This window comes from Neopsephotus bourkii, unplaced genomic scaffold (assembly GCF_033783945.1).
Source record: "Neopsephotus bourkii isolate Nb327-2 ecotype Australia unplaced genomic scaffold, CSIRO-AGI_Nbou_v1 NB_565, whole genome shotgun sequence".
In the NCBI taxonomy this organism is placed as follows: domain Eukaryota; kingdom Metazoa; phylum Chordata; class Aves; order Psittaciformes; family Psittacidae; genus Neopsephotus; species Neopsephotus bourkii.
The window spans coordinates 438,216-459,935 of record NW_026901066.1 but is presented as its reverse complement, the minus strand read 5'-3'; the positions used below and the strand labels follow the sequence as shown (position 1 = coordinate 459,935).

Genomic DNA, 21,720 nt, shown 5'->3' with positions numbered 1-21,720 from the left:
AATAAATAAATAAATAAATAAATAAATAAATAAATAAATAAATAAATAAAACTGTTAAATTTGCCTGACATTTGAGATTGCAGACTGGCTTGGAGGAGATTCAGTGTGGGATTCAGACTCTTAAATTTTAGATGTCTGTATGAAGGTGTCTCCAGCTAGGTGTCTAAGTTTCTACTGCAGTTAAGACAGATTCAATTGCATAGCAATGGGCATTCTGAGTTACCTGAGATAGGTCACAAGGACCTACAAGAAAACTTATGCTTTTGAAGAGCAGTTGAAAACAGGCATGATACCCAAGTGCACCTTAGGAAGCCTTGAATACATCTGCTTATCCTACCTGTGGATAAGGACCTGTGATAACACAGCCTTTTTGTGGCTGGTCCATTGTGTTGCTCACCACGGAACTGACTGTAGGCACCTACCTGTTTCTCATGATATGCAAGACAAGTGTATGAAAGCATCAGGCCTGGACCCTACTACTGACTGTAATGGGAGAATAGGCACCTAATTAACATCTAATAACATGCAGGTGTCTGTATACCTACATTTAGAGGCACGATTCACTTGTGTAAATGCAAGGGCATTCTTTCATCTGAGAAAGTTTAAGGTGTTTGAAACATTGGGATGGGGCTGGTAGTCATGAGACAGAATTTTAATGGGAATCTTACACTTCTTCAAAGACAAAACTTGGGCAGTATATGAGATCCCTCACAAAGTCCAAGGAGTAAGAGATTACTTCACTGAGGAATCTGAAACCTACTAATGTGCCTCAAACTCGATTTATCTCACACCACCACTAGCGTAACAGTTTAGCACAGATAGCTACTGTTGGCTTGGATAATATATAAGTAGCCGGTTAAACAATTATTTCCTGGTCTCTAACATCATTGTGCAAAGCTGAGAATCTGAAATGTGTCACTTGCCTGCCATGCCACTACAGGCTGTTCAACTTCAGTCTTTAGTGCAGTATGTGATGCTAAAGCTATGTAGATGTTCTACAGTTCATTTCATCAATATATAATGGTCCCTTTGTTTTGGTAGGATTTAAAAGTTGGACTTTTCTAGCTCCTATTTACTATTGGTATCAAGAATCAAAATATTCTTCTGGCTAAGTAACTGATGCACTCAGCGCAGACAATCTGAGTGCATACACATAACATGCACTAATGGAGTCAAGAGTATTTCCAGATGATGGGTGACAGCTGCCTCTTCTTTTGTAAAAGCATCCAGCTAAAGGCATGCCCATTACACAGCAGTCAGAAGGCATGCCCCAGAAAAAGAAGTAAAAGAGAACATTAACCTGCTATCTGAGAATCTAAGGTTCAGTTCTCTCTCCTGGTTCCAGTTGCCCATGTGACTATTCTTCCTGTTTGGAAGTGGAGCAACGTGATTTACTTCTTTTAAAAGGTACTTTGAGACTTGAAGATAAAAAATGCAAGCCAGCAGCTTAGTGTTCTACTAAGCTGGGTGCTGCAAGGGTAGCTATATTAAATACGTGCTCCAGTAACAGATACCAAGGCTTTTAATAGTCTAAGTATGTCACTCAAATTATTTTCTAACTAGAAAATTTGGAATTTTCAGACCAAAGAACAATTCACGGACATCTGGATACAGCCTGGGTAAAGGCAAGAAGTTAAAGCATGTCAGTGATGCTGCTCTGGGATGCTTGCTCAGAGGGAGTGAAAGGGCAGAGGGTCAAATCGGCAGCAGATCCTACGTGCTCACAGCTCTACCAAACCGCTCGGCTTCCCAGCGCTTCACAGCTTGCCTTATTCATGAGAATCACACCTCTCGGTGCACCCAAACCCCTTCCTTCGAGGCGTCCGCCCCAGGCAGAACGCAGCTGTGAGCTCTCTGGTTCACTGGCACAGAGCTGTACGGGCTTTGCGGTCAGCATCATGGCTTCTCACATTTAAAGAGCTCGCCAAGCAAAACCCTGGTATGAACAAATATCCAGATATTTTTATGCTGTGCTTCCAATACTGTTACTTGTAGGCTTTTTGTTTGTTTCTTTCTGTAAATGACTCACAGACTTGTCTTTTAGGGGAGACCAAGCGCTGCTAAGCCACTCTTGCAACTTTTAACCTTATTTAACCCTCAAAACAGCAAGAGGAAGTACAAAGTATTTTCACGAGCTGTGAACGGGCTCAGATCTGGTTTTGACGTCTTGAGGAAGTGCTGCCTTCTGCAAAGCCAAAAATGCAAAAAAATGTATGCGCAGTCCCGCTGATCTCAAACACTGACACACACGCAGTCCGGCTCCCCCCTTCCCCAAAAATAAGAATCCACCCGCTGGGAGGAGAAGGGATAGGATCTCTGCGGATCTGGGCGGATTTGGGTCAGTACCGATAGCTCCGGGCGGGGGGGCAGCACGGGTGATAGCCGCTCCTTTCCCTGCCCTTATCTCCAAGCAGACGCCCCAGCTCCCCTTTCCCCTCTGCATTTGCGGAACGGACGGACTCCCCGTCTCTCGTTCCTCTAGTTCAGAGTCGCAAGCCCCCCTCCCTGTCCGCAGCCACACCGGCGACCCCTCCTCCTGCTCTGGGCCCCGCAGGGTGCCTCATCCCCACCCCAGCCCGCGGCGGCGGGAGGCGGGTCCGAGGGAGCCGCACCCGCCCGGGGCCGGGAGCCGCACGCAGCCACCGTGGGGCGGGCTTGGGAGCGTCGCGCTGGGCTGGGCTGGGCCGGGTAAGGGCGCGCCGCCGGCTGACTCTGAGGTGCGGGGGATGGACGAGGGTCGCTGCAGCAGCGAGCGGCGACGGGCGGTTCAGGTAAGCAGGAAGGGCAGTGGAAAGGGAGGCATGGTGGGGCTGGGTGCTGCCGCCTGCCCGGGACTGCGCAGTGGCGAGCGGGCTGAGCCGCTTCTGCCGCTCGTTCCCGCAGCGCCCCACGCATCAGCCCGCAGGCAGCGGGGCGGGGACGGAGCCTTCTCCGTCCGGAGGGTTCCCCTCGCCCCCTGCCCTCTCCGCCGCTTTTGTGGCCGCTTCTTGCTCCAGGGTCACCGAGCCCCTGTCGGTGCCGCAGGCGGCGCGGCTGCCCGTGACCCCCGCAGGGCGGCGGGAAGGGGGTGTCCGGGGGACGCAGCCAACTGTTGCCCGGGAAAGCGCCAGCTGCAGACTGCTGCCAGCTCCTGTAGCATCGGGGCGGCGGGCGCTGGGCGGGCTCGCTTTGCCTCGGCTGCCGGCTGCGTTTGGGGAAGGCATCGGTTGCGGGGCGAGCCCCAAAGGAGGTTTCCCGGTTGGACTTTCCCTAGCAGGGAGGAGCTTCCCCCGGGCACAGGCCCTCAGTCCATCCCTAGGGGTGGATGTCGCTGGGTCTTCGTTGACGGCAGCTGTGTGCCGAAGCCGCCGCGCCTGCAGGGTTGCGTAGCGCCAGTGCAGGGACCTGTCCTTCCCTGCTCCCGGCCCAGAAGCCCGGCTGAACTCCGGCCCTGGCCGGGGATAGCAGCCAAACCGCACGTCCTAGTGCCTTATTGGAGTAAGTATGTCTGGGCTGTATAGGAGGAGAAACCAGGGGGGGCGGGGGGGGTGGGGGTGGTGTTAAGCTCATAACTTCGATTATGCCGAAAACTTCCTATTCCAGCTGCTGGTCGTTGTTGGATGCAGGGAGTTATAAATGCGGTGTTTCCAGAGGGATGTACATAGGCATGAGCTAAGAAACAAGATCTGCTATACTGCATTCATCTCATTTGAATCACTGTCCATGTAGAGATGTGTTACAGTAAACAGATACCATGCTTACATCTATTCTTACAATTTTTCTTCCCCCTAATTTAATTTCATGACTGTTTAGCTTTAATTTTGTTTATCTGGGTTTTGTTATGCTAAGGTCTTGGTAATACATGACGCCACCGTCGAGGCTCCATAATTCACTGGTAGCAGAGCAAGGCTCCAACTTCACATGCTTTCAGTGGCATTGCTAATAACTTGCCAAGCGTGGTGATCTGGGTTGGTTTCCAGGCTGTTCCTGCCAGTCTTCGATTGCTGTACAGCCCATCTTTTTGCTCTATTTTGTTAACCAGCTCCTAAACGCAGTTTACATGTGCATGGGGAAAGGGTGTGTTAAGGGGGACAGAGATGTTTCTGCACTGGTGCTTCTGTTCTTACCATTTGCAAGGTCAGGAAAAAATGAAAACGACTTAGTGAACTCTTCGGTGGGGAGATCTGGGATGAAATGCTGTTGTGACATGAGGTTGCTTTGTGGGCAAAGAATTTCACATGTTCAGCGCTGCTCTACAAAAATACCCCAACTCATGTTACACAAGGAAGAACCAAGCTGGTACTTCCTTTTTTCTGTTATGCTTTCATAATGTTATAATACATAAGGAAGACTTACACATCAGCAATATACTTCTTTATGCTTTTAAGGAATAAACTTTGTAAGTTCTTGTGTTTGACTCTTTCTACTCTCCTGTAATTCTCCTAATTCTTCTTCCCTCCCCCCCCCCCCCCGCCCCCAAGGCCTGAGTTAAAAACTAATGATAAAGCCCTAGTACTCATGAATTTAACTTTCCTAGGGTAGGCCTTAAAAAGAAGTTGTAATGAAATTACAAATTAAGGGAATAGCATGAAGGGTTTGACTCATATTAATAAAAAGCGTAAAGTAGCAACTAAGAATAAAATGCTTGAACTTCAGTTTCTGTCTGGTCTTTAAGGTTTCAGTTAAATGTAAATTATGGCAAGTGTAAGTGAGGCTCTCTGGGTTTCTTAGTGACTACCCAGTATTTTACTGTATCCTGCTCTGTACTTTTTCACTACCCTCCTGTGCTGTTTTCGTAGTGACACAAAATATTCTTTAATTAATGTTTTTAGAGCAACTGTAAAAGAGTTTTGTGCAATCACTGGCATTCTTTAGCACTATAATGCATGCAGTAGCACATGAACTTGATCATTCAGTTCACATTTTATACAAAACAGAAAAATATTTTTCTATATCCGAAACCTGTATGCAATCCAGACATCATTAGGTCTCCTATTAAATCTCTGGAGACAAACTGAGTATGTCAATGTGACCTATAACATCAGTGGACAGAATATGCATACCAGTAATACATGTTGATTTGAAGGAGCCAGAACCTCTTGGTGTTTCTTCCATACTGAATTCAGTATGTATTTGGATCTGTTTCAGTATTATCAATCATTCTTTTTGCAGTGCTTTCTACTCGTGTTATCTAGGAATGCAAAACAGTTACATTAAATCAGAGAAAGCAGTTTGAGAGGCATGAATTAAAATCTTTAATATATGGGGCAGCTTGAGAGTTGCAAAAATGCAGTCATAAATTTGAATTTTGTAGTTTTAATTAAAATTGTAATAGAAGCTGCTATGCACTCGTGTGAATGATGATGAGAGCAATGTGAATGACGTGAGATGTGCAGGTCCTAATTCTTGTGAAGTACTGAATTTACCATTCTTCTATTTTCACAGAATTCCAGTTCACACTTCCAGTTAAAATGAAAAATGTGTCTTATTTTCTGTCTTTATATACTGCTTGCTACTAGTTCTTGGTTTAAACTTGTAGTAGTAGTTACTTCTACAATAAAAAATACAGTAATAGGTCTAGGACAAGTGCGTTTTAGGACATACATGAACCAGTGCAGCACTGAGACACAGATTTTTATTTAGTATTGTGGATTTTAAATGTTAAGAAATAATTTCATGGTTGATATCTCCATGTTGACATTAATATGATTCAGTCTCACATTAATTGTGGAATGGTTACTTCCTGTCTGTGACAGTAATTTTGTAGGGCTGTTCATTGTAGCAGTGGACAGATTGACTTTTAACATAATGCTTTGGATGACTGGCAGTGCAAAAGGTGAAGCTAAAGTGTAAGTCGAATGCTTGTTTTTTGAGTAAATCTGTGTAAGGAGGTTGTGAAGCTTGTAAAGTGTGAAAAGGTCGTTTTGAAGGTTCCAGTAGCAGTGCAACTCATGGTGTTGTGCAACTCATGCCTGTCCCAAGTGCTGTCTGATTCGGTTAAAATCTTAAGTTAATAAACGTATTTCATGAACATACATGCCCCTCAGACCACTTGAAGAGCACTGGTCCAACACAGGAGTTGTCACATAGAGCATACTGGGAACTTGATTTTGGTCCCCTGTGGTGAGCTCTGGGTTGCTGAGTCATCTCTGGGCACTGGAGTTTGCGAAAAATAGTAGCACTGTGGAGGTGGTTTGGTGTTTTGAAGTTGATGTGTAGACTTCCTTACATTTTAGGTAAGTGCAATTCTGTACTCTTCTGTATCTCTCTGATACACACAGGTTTAACTTAAATTTTAAGTAGTTGTTAGAAGCTTTTATTATATATAATTTATGGGATTTGGCAGGGGGAGGAATCTTCCCTGTTGTATTACAGCCTGAATTCATAAATTATTTGAGTGGCCTATTTTACAATTAGATGCCCCAAAGCTGAGGTTGATGTTCTTAAAACTCATGTCTGAAAGCACACTGTTGTTTGTATTCTTTACTGTGAAGAAAGACACACAGAGCTTCATTTCTGTATCCATCCAGACCTCTTACCGCTGTGATTTCTGGAGAGTGGCATCATTCTCCTGTATAAATGCCTTTGGCATCATGAGATGGGAGTGTTCTCTTGGGATCTGAAAAGCTTGTTTTGCTAAGAAAATAAGCAAGTGCCAGCTATTTACTCAAACAAGAAGCAGAAGCATTTGCAGTGACTCTTCTCATTATAGTTGATGGTACATTAGTTACATCCTTTACTCATGAAGTTTTCTGTCCCCTTTTCATCTTGAAGTAACTTGGGCTCGCATTTCCCTCTCCCCAGGAGACTGCAACAAGCAGCATGGCACAAGCTGTCCTTTATTTCACCTGCAACTGTGCTACTCTGAAAAAAAAAAGAATTAATTATGCCAGACTTCTGCTCTGTGATGAAGGCATTCAGGTGTGGGAAATCTGCTTTCTGTGGATGTTTCATTCTTTCATCCAATAAATATTTTCCCATTTCATAGCTCAGCAGGGTTAGGGCACTGCCCTGACACAGATGCGGTTGTGAGCCAGCCTCGAAACCTGGAAAGAGCCTGCCACCCACTTTTACTTCCTCTGTGGTTACTTTCCTGATGTTTTTAAATTGCTTGATGGTGCTTGGGGGTGTGCTTCTGCCTTGCCATCCGAAACTAAAACTGCATGACTCCTCTCCTCATCAGCTTGTGAAAGGGATGACTTTGTATCTTGCTCCTGGGGTGGCCTGAGGGTTTTTCAGCCCTTTTTAATAACATAGGTACCTCTTGAGCTTCCAGGATAGGTGATGTTTAAGCTACAGCTTTCACAACTTTGTTTCCTATTACCTTAGATGGATTCCTGCTTACCATCCCAGGTGTCTCAATTTCCATTATATATGCAAACTTATTGTAGCCATGCTCAAAATTCTTCTGTGAGTCCATTTTGTACTTCTAGCCTCATATGGACTAGTAAATCTAAGTGTAGCTGTTTTGGAGGATGAAGGCCGTAATTTGGCAAGACTGAGGTTCCCTTCTTGAGAAAGTTTTTATTTTGGGGTTAGGATACAGTTTGAGCCTCGTTTGATTCAGTTGTCCATCATTATATCCTGATACTGACAACTGAGCCAAGCCCAGTAGTGTCCTACAACTATTGTTGTCTAGACTGAATGTGGTTAGACTGAGAAGTGGGAGGAAGGGATTGTTCTCTTGTTTTTCAAAGACGTTTCAAAGAAAGCCTGCTTTCTGTTTTCGTTTCGTTATTGTGAATGTGTTTGGTACCTAACCTGATCATTATAATTTTCATTTTGCAGCTGCCAGATTAAGTCTGGAAGGTTAGGTTGAGTTAGTGGCTTTCTGGGAAGATGGGGAGAAAGTTTGTCTTCTGGTTGTTCTCATGCGTATTAATAGTGGTGTGGAGCTATGGGGCAAAAAATCATTACTCATGGTTGTTAGCTGGTACAGAAGTGCTGCGTGATGGTGCCACTTATGGAGCTGAATTGATTTTGGAGGAGGAAGATTCTCCCTGGTAACTGATCCATATGATCCTATCTCCAGTAAATTGATTCCAGAATCGTGTTTAAATAGCCTTCATGAGAGATCTGCAGTGGTATTTATTTGGTGCAGGTGATTTGCTGGTCCTTATTTTTTTTTCAGGGGGTGCTTGTTTAATGCTGTGGAAATTGGGTGTGAGAAGCAATGGTGAGGGGAAAAAATTCTAATAATATTCCTCAATATTGTTGAGCAGTTGCTGCAAATGTTGCTCAGACCTGTTTAGATTTTAGAACATTGTTAAATTTGTTATGTTTTGTTTTATTTCCAGGCAGGGTCTAATTTTGTCTCAGTTGTACTTTCTCCCACCCGCATATATACCGTCTGACTCCTTGTACTGTAGTGCTTTGTAATTGCACAGTGTTTTGCTTCAAGGATCATCTATAGACTCTTTGGTGACTCCTTCAGATAAAAGATTTCCTGACAGACGCTTACATCTTTGGAGGCTTCTGGAAATAAGTCAGTAATCATCTCCCTAATAACTGATGGTCACAGAGGAAATGGGAGATGATATTCTGTAACCATTTTTCCTATGTTTTTATTATTAAAACATAAATGCCCTGTAGGACCGGAACACTTCCTCACCCTCTCACAAGTCTGTGCCGCAGCAGAGCTCTGTAATACCAATTACTGCAGGGACAGTTTGCTGTTCCAAATGAGATCACGATGGGGATGCTGGAAAATGAGTCTCTCTCAAAATGTGTTTCATGCTCTGAATACTTGAGAGATTTTGTTAAGAGTGCAATACTTAAGTCTATGGGCTTTATGCTTTTAATTAGAGAAGGTGTTACAAAATCCACCTAGTATTTAATATCAACATCTCTTTTTTTCAAGAGGAAAATACAAAGAAAATAATCCATGATCTTGCAGTATTCTGGGAGATTCATGTCTGTGCAACTAAATCATCTTACTACTTTCATTTTTTTTCCTAGAAGACAGGAAGAGAGCACATATATTAGAGGCCTTAGAAGCATAGATAATCTGCTTGTCCATTTTTGTACTGTGAGACAAAAAATGATTGGGGTCTGACTACTTATGCCTTTGTGTTACTGAGGTTTTGATTCATTATGGCACAGACAGTATCATGTTGTCCTTTACTGAACTAAAAGTAAATCAGCCAAAAAAAATCCCCTTTTGTTCTGCTGCTGAGGAACACTGTGGGCTGCCAAATCCTGGCAGTCTGAGTCACCACAATCGTAATAAAGTGTTTGTACTTTGCGGTTGCTGTTACTCAGTGTCTTCTAATTTATTCATAAGACAAAGGGACACCTACAGGTTATAATACTACTTTTTAAAGAAGTATTCCATGTTTATACTGAAATAAAATTTGTCAAAAAAGAGAATTAAATATGCATTGTTAAAATGTCAAAGCTTCCAATGGCAATCTTTAACAATAAGAAATATTTATAGATATTTAACGAATTTTACTTTCCGTGTAAGAGCAACACTGGACTTAAATAAAATGGGGATTATTTTAATCTCCTTACTGAACTCTGCAGTTTTGGCCATCTGATCTGAGCTGATAATGATCTGAGAACCAGGGAGACTGTTTCCTTCCTTAAAAAAAAAAGGAAATTTTTTTAAGGACAGAGACGCTGACCCTGGAAATACTTATCTGTATTTCAATTCTGATGCATGGTCTGTGACCCAGCAGCATAACTCATGTAACTGAATTCAGTTGTTTGCAGGATCTCTCCCAAACAAAGCAGTCAAATACTGAGTCACAGTATTCAAGTGGAACTAAGTGACTGCACATAAACAGCTAAGGGAAAGCAAGGTAGTTCTGAATTAATGATGGGTACCAATAATGCTGGCAAATACGTTCCCTGGCTCCTTGGAAGATGCATGGAGGGGTCCTGTGGCTGGCTGCGTGCACACTATGGGCTATGGCTGATGTACCCTGTCCCTGTGCTTGGAGGGGAGATGACAGTTCTTAGAAATTCTTTATCCCATCACCTGTGCATGGAGAGGAGATGGGTTTCCTTGTAATTTCTCAGTTCTTTAGCTATTGGGTAGGAGTCTTCATGATTTAGGCTTTTAACTCTAGTATCAGTTATTGAGGAAGAAACAATGATTTCTTTCTGTCGATAAAAGAACAGCAAGGCTTTTATTCCTTTTTTGCCTGATATATAGAGAATTCTACATGTCATTTACCTTTCCCTAGCATTGAGCTACTGAAATTTTCAGTTGTCTCAAAAAAAGCCAAATTTGGTAAATCAGATCATTGATTAACTTCTCCTAACTCCATCTTGTAGAGCTGCTGGAGAACAGGAAGGTGGACTGAGCTGAGTGCTGGTAGTGGGCACTGGGGTAGTGAGGACACGTATGGAAATTCATGTGGCATAAAGTACTATAATTTTAATTGCTGCTCTGCATCATGCTATCCCTACAGCTGTTTCCCAAAGAAGAGCCTCGCATGCTATTCACAGGACATTCAAACAAAGGGCGATGGTAGATAAGCACATGCAAATACATTACATGCCCTCCATCCTTTAGTTTTTAATACATTCAGTAGTGACGAGTTCAGCGTGAAACACTTGGTGACATGTAATTAAGTGTGAATTAAGTAAATGGCAGTTGATTCATGGTATCCCTCTCTCAGGGTTTGTATTCCTAATGCACTCAGGAGGGATGAGCAGAGGGCAGCGCAGCCCGGCACCTCCCGACGCTTATGGCAGCGCAGCCCCACTCGCTCGCTTGGGGCTGACTTCCTTTCTCCCTTTTTTTTTTTTTTTTTTTCCCATAAAAGGAGAAAAGTGCTGCCATATGACTCGCTTTAGGGAGGATCACGAGACGAGGGAGAGGGGGAGGTTATTCAGGTAGCTGTGTTTTTGTACGCAGCACGAGACATCCTGCTATGTGTGTTTAATGGGATCCTGCTGGCAGAAAGGTGTTTCCTTCAGCTGACGCTGGAGTAAACCGTTTCATTTTCTAGTAACTTCTTTTCTTTGTTTGTATGAGATTGATGTAGAGAGATTCTGAAGGGAAGTTGGATATAAATTATTTTAGAAAGAAAGTAAAAATCCCAGTTCTCGGGGATTAGGCTGTCCACCAAACTCGCTGACACTTTCGTGCTGGTGGTTAAAGAATGGCTGCATGTGGTATTTTCCCATCACTGTACTTACTGTCACTGTAGTTAGGCATGCCTAAGGTTATTGCTTAATTCTACAGTATTAAAAAGTTTCATCTCCAGTTTTCCAGAAAATAGACTGTTGAGGTGATGCCCTGAAAACTCGCTCAGAAGTCACATGAGGAGATCTCAGTGCCTTTCTGTGACCAGAGAAGTCTCTCAGCCCGTTTGATATGCCGTCTTAAGTGACTTCCAGTGTACAGTAAAGCATGATTTGCCTGACTTCTTTTGACATATTCTGGCAAAAAAAAAACGTAGCCCACCCTCTGATGATGGTCATATTTTCTCTGTAGAGTGAAAGCAATTAACAGCTCTAAGTAAGTTCCACCCAGCTTCTGCCATGGGCTAATAGGTGGTATTCCATGGGCTCCTGATCCAGCATCAGAGCATGCAGCCTACACCAGGATGGTCTTGAGCTGTCATCTTATAGCATGTTGCTGCTGATGTCCTGCATGTGTGTTTCAAAGCCATCTTGGAGTCAACGATTCACAGTATTGATCAGCTTACATTTAGTCGGTCTTGTATCTTCCCTTTACTTACTGATGCTGTGAAGCAGTTTGTCATGGGGACATGTAAATTAGCTATGTCTCTTCTTGCACAGTCCAACACAAGATGTTTTGGAAATCACAGCAGAATGGATCTACCTATGGCAACGAGACTTTTTTCTCTCTGACAACTGTGAAGGGTGGGGATCTTTGACTCAAACATTTACTTTGACTTTCTTATGAATTGAAGCATTTTGTGAAGGAGTCTACAAGGAGATGGAAAATAAGTTAAGATCTTAGTAATGTGCAGTCATTTCCCAACAAAAGGACCATATTAATTCTGGATATACAGTTGCTGTTTCTTTCAAGCTGGTTTATTAATTTTTTTCCACCTCAGAACTAGGTTGTAGGCCAAGATCTGTGAGAAACAGATGTCTGTCTCACGCTAGCGTTGTTATCATTGCTGGGATTTAATAAATTTGTTACTTCACTTTTCAAGTGAATTTCTCCCTTTCCCACCACCCTGATGTGAGCAAAGTGTGGAGAAGCAGAGTCTCAGTTTCTGTGCATTGGACCGCTGTCCATAGAGATGCCCCTTTGTACCAGCTGACAGTCAGGATCAATGTTTCACTGACAGCAGTGCAGGCTTGCTGAAATCAAAAAGTCAGATGCTCATCTTCAGTCTGCCTGAACACAATAAAAAACTCCAAAATGCAGAGGGCAGTTTTTCACCTGTGCTGCATATTATATGTATGCATGCATATATATGTGGAAATACAAATACTCAATTGTTACTCATTTACTTGGTTCTGTTCTCTTGGTCTGAAAGCAGCACCCACCTAAGTGAGGATGTGATACTAAACCCAGAAGAAGCTATAATGCCTGGAAAATGTGACCTGGTAATTCTGAAATGCATTGGCTACTTACAGAATTAACTTCTGAAAATTATGTTACGCAGAAGCAACTTGGTACTTAATGATACATGTTCATAGTAGGAACTAAATAAGGAATAGGTATGGTACGCGACTGTACTGTTACATTTTTAGTACTGTTTGTGACACAGTTTTGCCTTGTGCCAGCTAACACTTTCCCAGATAATGCCCAAGCATAGTTCTGGGGTTAGGAGAGACGATGGACCATTTCCAACAGGCTGCTTGGATCTGGCCAGGCTTTTTCGGAGGGATTTTAGGTGTCCAGCCACGAGCTGTACCATGCTCACTGGTTCCAAGCCGAGAGCATGGCTGTGTGCCCTGGTCTGTTTTATTTTCTGACATATATGTGGCCTCAGATTCTGCTTTCCAGGAAGCTGGGTTTCAGCAGCTTCTTTGGGAAGGCAGTGGTAGGATTGTCTTTATGTGCTTAGAAGGGTAGGAGAAAAAAATCTGTGCAACCTGAAAGGAGAAGCTGTGTCTGGAAAGCTGGAAAAATAAACCAGAGCAGCTTGAAATGATAGAATGATTGAGTTTCATATTGTTTTCATAAGAAAAGCCTCAGGAAATACACAGGTGTAATTAGCCGTTTTGAAAGTACTAGTTTAAAAAAAAATAAAGAATTATTTTGAATCAAAATGAATAAGTTAAATGTAAGCAGATGGCATCTACGGTGTCCTAAACCAGAGGATATATATCCTGGAGGTAGTGTAAAACTTATCCCTGTCCTAAGCTTTGCCTTCTGTTAACTACAGGAGCAGTAGCAATGTGCTAGTGCAGACCTGAGTTGGCATTATATTTAGGTTTTTCCTGCAGAATCCCTGCCTCAAGAAGATGTTTCACCCTCTTCTAATTGTCTGATTGCTTCCTGTGAAGGAGGTGCAAGTCTGATTTTATGTTTAGTCAAAGCTATAGGGTATGGAGGGCAGTTGTGTGTGGTTTTTCTTCAGCAGTGTTAAAGCCGTTGAATTCTGATGATTTAGCAGTCTGGTCTAACAGAGAAGTCATGAGACTCAAGTCCATAGAGTGCTTCCATTCGTCTCTTCACCTCTCTTCTGTAGATGAGGATGGTGAGGTTGCCTGGTGAACTGGCTATGTATCCCCTCACCTGCAAGCGGTCGGGCAATCAGAAATTTAGCTCCTGGTCCCTGTGTGGACAGTGATGGGACAAGTGCCATTCCTGGGCTGCAAATTCGTGTTGTGGTTTGTCGTGTGAGAGGAGAGAATTGAAGTTCTGGTTGGGATGCTTTAAGGATGAACTGCCCTGAATTATCTGTGTTGCCATTGACATCTCTTTCATCTTTCTGCATAATATTTAAACAGTACCAGCTTGGTAGTAAAGGCTTCAATGAGTCTGTGCTTTTTCAGAACATACAATGTTGTGTTCTGCTGCTGCTCCTTTTTTAATTTTTGATACTAAATCAAAATATAGATATCGTTTTGGAATATATACTTTCTACCTTTTTGGGTGAAGAACTTCTAAAACATGAAATAATGTTGTTGCCTAGGATTACGATTTGGAGTCTTGCCTCCGACACACACTTCATCATACTTAACTCTTCTGTTTCGCCTTTGAACTGCAATATTATGTAGTCCCTTCTGTAATGTGACTTCACTTAACTCTTGATTTGCAAGTAGAATTAATTTAGCATCTTTGCTATTTATGCTTTGTTGAACACTGATCATACAGCCTTAATTATTTCTTACACAGCAGGAAACTTTCAAAGTAGCAGCTGTCTTTTGCCTCAACTCAAATTGGTTGTGGACTATGACTGCTCAAATCCCTGGGTGGATAATAAGCTTTACTCCCAGCAGGTCCCCCAGACTACTACGCCAAGGGTACCCAACTGACTTCTGTGTTTAATTGTATAAATGCATTTTAACTAGGGATAAATTTACTTTACGGGATGCTGCCAATACAGGAGAAGAGAATTTTCTCTTTTGCATTAATATGTGGTGGTTGTCCTCCTTGTTGACATCCTTTCCTCAGAGCAGTGTTAAGCTTTTTGCTAAGGTTTACAGCATGTCTGTTTATTTCTGTCTGTTTTTGTGTTTAAGAAATGATTGCTTCTTAACAACTTGTAAATTCTCCTGAGGAGGACAGCGGTTGTTAATAACCATGTTTCTTCACCCCACGTTTAGGTCAGAATATTGTAAAAAGTATCATTATTTAGGTATTTTGCAAACATAGTAAAATGTTGTCCCTCTTCATTCTCCCTGGCTGTATCAATCTTGGACTGTTTATGTTAACTTGTAAGGTAATAGTTCTGTTCTAAAGACCTGAAACTGGAAATTTGAAGGTTTTTCAGTCAGAGTGGTTTATCCTTTCTCTCCCGTGGCACTTGCTTTCCCACTTGAGAGCATTTCTCTCAGTCCGAATGTCTTACCTCAGTGAACTTTGCAGCCTGTTCCACACTGTGCTTGAAGCAATAACTTCACAAGCACAAGAAGGAAGCACAAGTACTGCTTCCTGGCAGTTGTCCATAGTTGCCTTTTTTTAATGCCATGTCACACCTATTCATCGTAGTAACTCTATAAATTGGACTGACATTGTTTTTGATTCTCCTCCCCATCCCACCACAGCGGGAGTGAGGGAATGGCTGTATGGTACTTAGTTGCTGGCTGGGCTTAAACCATGACAACATTCCATTTAAGATCGATTTAGTTTGGTTTTGTTTTAGACTGAAAGAAATTTGGATATCTGGGGTAAATTGTAAAAAAGGTTAAAAAGCAGACTTCCAGGATGTAATGTGTATTTTGTTAAAAATATAATTCCATGGTAGCTAATTCTTAAGTTGTGCTTAGGACAGCTGTTCTGTATAATTCACAAAGTTTTTGTAATCTCATGATTCAGCCGAACAGGAGATAACTCCTTGATAGTTGCAGGGTTTTTGTTTCCAAAATTTAGTTTTTCTCTATAAAAATGTGTTTTGACTTCAGAATTAACTATGCTGTAGTCCAGTTCTCAGTCTGTAAGCTTTTTGTGAGTATATTTTGCACCTATGTCATGTGAGAGCACTTACTGTTGCCAGCACTCTTAATTTTCTCGAAATAAGCCAAGTTATATAACAGAACAAAGAGGTCTAACATTAAAATATGGAAATTATAAATGCAGCTCAAGAAAATTCTCATATACCTTTCCTTTGGTTTTTGTTAGTTCTCAAGATTTTTAATTTGCTTACTAGGTTTAGCTCTGATGAACAGTTTTTTTTTTGTTATTTCAGTTCTTATAGCAGTTTTTTATTCCATAGAGGGTTGTTTTTTTCTATCCCACTTGATCATTTTAAAGGTTTCTGGCAATTTTTTACCATAATTAAACTTCTGAGTCATATTCTATAATTAATTAATTTTCCTGAAAAAACATTCCTGTTCAAATACTTCTGTAGACAAATTTGAAGGGAACAAAGTAGTTGTTCATTCTCAAATTATGAGTTTTGTGCATATTTCCGTTTAATACTTACAGAAAGAAGCACACATTTAGTACCTTTTTTCCCTTACTCTGAGGTCTTTTTACTTCTGTTTTCTTTCTTGTGGTAATGGGTTGTGAATTCAATTAGACTGAGTTGCCTGTGGCTTCAGTGACTAAAACCTTTCACATTGTTGAACTCCTTCTGGAGTGGATCAGATAAATGGATCAGGTCATGGGTCAAATAAGTGCAGTTCTGCAGGTATCTGCTTTGGTAAGAGGTATTTAATTGATTAATATATTTAAGGTATTTAGCTAACAAATAGTTTCCTCCCCTTTCTCAAACTGACACAGAGTCTTTTTTCGTGCTGTGACATTCCAAAGCCAGCTAATGTTATGTCAGCATAGTCTGTGCTAGATTTGCCCTTTCAAAGCTAAATTCCACCATTTTTATTTCTGATGGTAATCTAAATTTCACAGTCCTCTTTCTTCGCCTGCAGTGTTTCTGTTTCGGTTCTTTCAGTTTCTTCTTCCCACCTGTAATCCTTCCTCAGAATTTTCATCCATTCTCTTCTACCACCTTCACTTTCATTCCTGCTAGTAAATCTGCTTTGGTTTCTGCTTAACATGAATCTTGTTGTGTTTTTGCATAAGCACTCTTTCCAGTTCACTTTAAATACATGAAGTTTGGAAAATACGTAAATGCTAGGTAGCTTGAGAGTTAACACGGTCTGGTAAGTGGGATGCCCTCTTTGAAACTTTTTCAGGGATGCTCATTTAATGAGTGCTGGCATTCTCAAGTCTCAGGCTTGTCATTTTTGTTGTGTCAAGAGGGAAAGGGTCATGTTTTCATATGTCTTCAGTAAATGTTGTAGAAAGGAATGGTATATGGAGCTTTCTGCAACCTGGCAGGGCTGGAGGGTCAGAAGTTGACTCTTGCCACATCACCACTCTGTAGGAAATGGTGGTTTTCTGGGTTCCATGAGGTGCTTCCAGTCCTTTCTCTGTCCTGAGGTGTTCCTGCTTTGCCCATTCTCTGATGCTCCCTTCCCAGCTTCTTTCCCATGTAAGCTGCATCACTCTCTGGAAACTTAAGTGTTCCAAACACGCTGACAGTAGCTCACTCTCCAGATGTGTTGTCCTATGAGTTCGCCAGCCTGTGTATTGTACTGTTGTACTGTGTACGTTTGGTATATTACTGTGTTTTGAAGACATTTAAGTAACTTTTTTGACTTTTATTTGAGTTTCATTAATAATGATTCTTTCCAATTTTAAAATCCACAGATTGCAGCCTCTCTCTAAGTATCGGGAAGGATCTGGATAATCTTCAGCCAGGTTAGAGTCAACTCTGGTACTTTTCTGTCTTTCACAGAACAGCTGTCTAGCAGATTTGAATGTCATAAATGATAAATGAATACTCAGACTCCCTTGAACAGCATCCTGTTATGTTGCTTTACTGTTGCACCTAACTGATCCTTTCAAAATGCAATCTGGGCATTATAGTCTCATTTTGAGGTTTTATTTGTTTGCTTTTGTTATTATAGAGCAATAATTGAGAATTATTCTTGCCGTGTACATTTTTTCACTTACTCCACTGTTTGAGTCATTTTAGTGTTATCATTCTGGTCTGTGTAAACCCTTGGGACAGAATTGGCCTAGGCAGAGAACAGGACTTGTTCTAATGCCTTTTGTAGTCCTAATTTGTGGTTGGTTGTTTTTTGTTTGCTTGTTTGTTTGTTTTGGGTTGTTTTTTGTCGTTGTTGTTGTTGTTTTGGTTTTTTTAGGCCTTCTACAGCCTTTTTTTTTTTTCCTTTTCCAAATCTTGACCAGATTCCCATTAAACTCTCTGAATATAAGTTCTAAGCACCCTCTGTTGCTACAGAAGTGGAGAGAATTTGCAGCTAGCAGTGAACTGAAACAAGGCTGAAAATAGACATTTTTCCTCTAGAGAAAGGGAGTTCCCTGACTTGACCAGCTATTAATTGGTTCAAAGGTTTGTTTACACAGAGGAGCTATTTCTAATTAGTTCCCTATGTGGGTGCTCTACTTGGGAAATTAGTGTTCTGTTCTGATTTAATTTAATATGCTTTTATAATGAATTGTTACCATTTGCAGCAAGGAACTTATTTTTAGGAGGTTAAAAAAAAATCTTGCTTCTGAGTTTCAAAAGATAATTCTTTGTTAGACAGCGATCAAGCACCCTTGCTATTTTGAAATTAAATTATAAAAGTCCATCATTAGGTTAGAGCCAGGTTTTGGTCCTGTCTATAAATATACCTGCACAAACACAATCGCATGTTTTCCAAAGCCAAAGCTTAATTCAGCTGATTTATAGACCTGGTAGCTTGACCTCTGCTTTATTGTAGTTGTGAGGATAGTAAACCCCAGAGTATTTGGGAAGCCTGGTTTTGGAGTTACCTTAGCATTGTTGAAGCTATGGTTGAAATGGAAGTGCACTTGTGAGCTTTTCTGTAGTGGATTTCTTAAGCTGATTCCACATTTGTTCTGAGAGCAAATTTGCATCTCTAAGGGTTTTTTTGTTTATTTAAGAGTTGAAAAAGTAGTAAGAATAGCTGTCCCTGTAGATCCTTATGAAGGACCTCTGGTCCCCCGGTTTTCCTCTTAGCCTCCCTTCACCAACACTTGAAGGAAAAAAAAATTGTCACTATTTAAATTGCATTTTTTATTTCATTAGTTTCAAGATTGGAAAATTCATTTCTGAACTTTGCTTTAACCTGATCTATTTCAATGTAAATATTGTTTGAAATAAATACAGCTTTTGCTGTAAAATGCTAAATGCTTTGGAGTTGTTCTTATTTTCGATCTTTCATTATTACTTCTTTTAATTCTCAACAGAATGCATACCAGTGCCAGTATGAAGTACCAGTGCTGGTAATAGCTCACTATAAAACCCATATTAAATTGAATATGTTCTGCAGAATTATATAGGACAAAAATTAGTTTAAGGATCTGATCATTTCAACGCAGCAGCATTTTTGAGTGGTACTTCTCCAAAAATTTTTTGGATGTTACAAATTTCACTTTGAAAAGAGTAATTTCACAGAATTTCTGATTTCCATGAATATTTCCTTTTTAAGATAAAGTCTCATCTGAAAATAGGAAGAGGGGAAAACCACAGTGATTCCAAGTGTAATCTTGAATATTTTTCATAACAGACGGACGTTGAATGTTTAGCATCATTACTTCTTTGGATTTTTGAATGTGAATTGGAACCGCTGTATTTCTTAGGTAAGATATAACCAAGTGGTCTTTTTAAGTACCTCTTTTCTTTTATACATGAATTGTGAGAAAGCTAAAGAGTGCAGTATGCTGAACCTTACTTTGTACAGAGTGTTTATCTCTTTGTGGAATTAATCCAGTGTTATTTGAGATTTTAAATAATAACAGTTTAATTGTCCTAAATTTTTATACTCCCAGAGAGAAACTGCACCAGCAAGTCTGCTTTGTCTCTCTGTTTGGGATTTAATTTTAACATCAGATGTGTAGTTGCTTGATTAGTGCAGTGCCATTCAGGGTTGCGGTTCGCTTCTGTCTGCCCCTTCATCAACATCATTCAGAGTGTGCTGGTTTAGGTATTTTGCTGCTGAAAATCTACGGGATTGCAAAGACTTCTCGGAGGAATAAATTTCTGACAGTTTAGACCTCTGCATCAGCCACTGTGGACTCAAACATGTACTGCTGTCTATGCAAGAATATCAGTGACAGTCCTTGCAGCAACAAATTGTTTTAGTGGCTTTAAACTTCTTGCTTCTTTCTGCTCCAAGAAAAGGTCTGATAGATGAGGAAGACTGTGAAATATGAAAGGGTTGGGAACAGCTGCAGAGTTCAGTATCTGAGAAGGAAGCAGAGGGTGATAGAGATGTGATAAAAGGTATTGATCTGTAGGCATAATCGCTGAAGACTACCACTTTCTTAGTGAAATACTAGAGGTCATGCCAGTTTGGCTACTTGTGTTTACTGCATAGATTATAGGGAACATAAGTGGGATCTCATTGTCACACTTCACATGTGGCCAAATCATGATAAGCACTGTGCTGGGGCAAATGGTAGGAGTGGAGATTCTAACATGTCAGAGAAACAGGAAATTACAAGAAATGAGGATAAACTGAGGAAATAGAGATTTATTAATTATGGATTCCTTTAAATTTAACCCATACAGTAGTGTAGTTCACTGCTTTAATTAGTTGGTAGGAAGTAATTAACTGGTGGGAGCTAACACTGGTGGGAAATTTTTTTAGTTGTTTTTTTTTTCTGTTAAATTTTTGAAGTCTGCAGTGTTTGCTGTTGGAGACCTTTGACTGATATTAAGACAGATTTTTTTGTTTCAAAATGAAGCTCTTAATTATGCCTTTAATGACCTTAAAGTTTGATTCCTTCAGAAGACTATGACAAAATGGGGACTGGAGAAGCATCTAAACAGGGGTTTTATTTCTGAAAGAAAAGGTTCCGGAAATCAAATCTTAATGTGACAGTGACAGGCCAATAATAATTTCTAAATACTAATGCAGCAGAAGAAATTCTTTGTGCTCATAGCTGTGAGCTGTTTGAACTGTGCTGAAAGTCTTACATGATAAGGTTTTTCATTTCTGTTGGTGCAAAGAGAAAGATTAAATCTCATAGGCTGTTTAAAATGACCAGTATCCTTTACAACTGTTTTGAATAGTATGACATGAAATGTTGTTCTAATTCTCCATAATTTGAATTTTCTTATTAGTTTAAATAGATGTATATAACTGTTCACAGAAATGGTTTTGTGTGTACATATGCATGTCCATGTTGTTCTATTAAAGTTGTTTTTTTTAATGACCTTAGGGGTCAGGAGAACAGAGAGAGCAAACTATTTTTCATTTTCAGTTCCCTGTTTTTTAAGAACACATAGGAAAGTTTCTTAATGAAATAATACGATAGTGAGCAGAAGTTGAAAGATGAACTGTGATGATACTTTTCAGGTCTTTGGGTTGCAAGCATTTGTTTTTAAGTAGTAGCTGGTTGACAAGAATTGGGCATCATTTTCTACTAAAGCCAGTGTGAGCTGCAAAGATAAAGTTAACAGTGCAGAAAGAGAAACACTGAAGATTAAACCTAATTCACACAATTAAGTTGAATTCCTGGATTGATGCTTAGGTGCCAGAATTAATATCTAAATGTGAATCTATAGAGTGAATTTGCACTTCACATACTGTGTCCTGTAGTATCACTGCAGACCATGATATCTAACTGCTATTAACTTCTACTACTTTTGTCTACCTTGATAAATTGAGGAGCACTGTGGTAATGGAACTTCAGAATGCATTTCAGAAATTTTTTTCAGAAAATATTTGGAAGTTCACAAGAAACAAACTGTAATGTTTCATACCTGTTACTGTGCAGACTTTGAAAAATGTTCTTTTTTTTTTTTATGTTCACAGAATATCTTACACAGATGTGTTCTGTACTGTCATGAGGAGTACCGTGTAATGAGGAGTTTTCATTACAGATTGCTAGTTAATTCATTGCTAGGTGTTGTACAGATTTATATTTCAGGGAGAAATGTGCAGAAAGGTACTGTAGTAACTGTAGTTGGCCTTGCATTGTTGGCCAGATGTGTTTTCCAAAGAACTGGGCACACTCAATCTGGAATTCAGCTTTAGGCCTGATTCTGGTCTGTAGTGGTAGGCTGTGACTCAGAGCCTAAAATTAAAATGCTTTTCCTGAATTTTGCATTCTCAAAGGAGGATGGTTTCCCGGCAGGTGTTAATGATGAG

At 40.7% G+C, this 21,720-nt stretch overlaps 1 protein-coding gene and 1 long non-coding RNA gene across 10 annotated transcripts in view; one reads left to right on the top strand and one right to left on the bottom strand.

Annotated features, from left to right (window-relative positions):
* Nucleotides 1-377: 377 nt before the first annotated feature.
* LOC133211078 (uncharacterized) lies at nucleotides 378-2,329 on the bottom strand. Its single transcript, XR_009725102.1, has 3 exons — nucleotides 2,290-2,329; nucleotides 2,030-2,185; nucleotides 378-1,366 (listed from the first exon to the last, which is right to left on the bottom strand). It is a non-coding gene; the product is annotated as an uncharacterized LOC133211078 (long non-coding RNA).
* A 245-nt stretch (nucleotides 2,330-2,574) lies between these two features.
* CYRIA (CYFIP related Rac1 interactor A) overlaps nucleotides 2,575-21,720 on the top strand; it is a 59,862-nt gene continuing 40,716 nt past the window's right edge. For 3 of the 9 annotated variants that reach the window (XM_061351169.1, XM_061351175.1, XM_061351170.1), the window contains exons 1-3: nucleotides 2,578-2,771; nucleotides 17,240-17,290; nucleotides 19,132-19,201. The gene's annotated coding sequence lies outside the window, so the exon portion shown is untranslated. Of the gene's footprint in view, nucleotides 2,772-17,239; nucleotides 17,291-19,131; nucleotides 19,202-21,720 lie in introns of all 9 variants that reach the window. The other 6 variants (XM_061351171.1, XM_061351176.1, XM_061351173.1 and 3 more) reach the window with 4 other exon arrangements.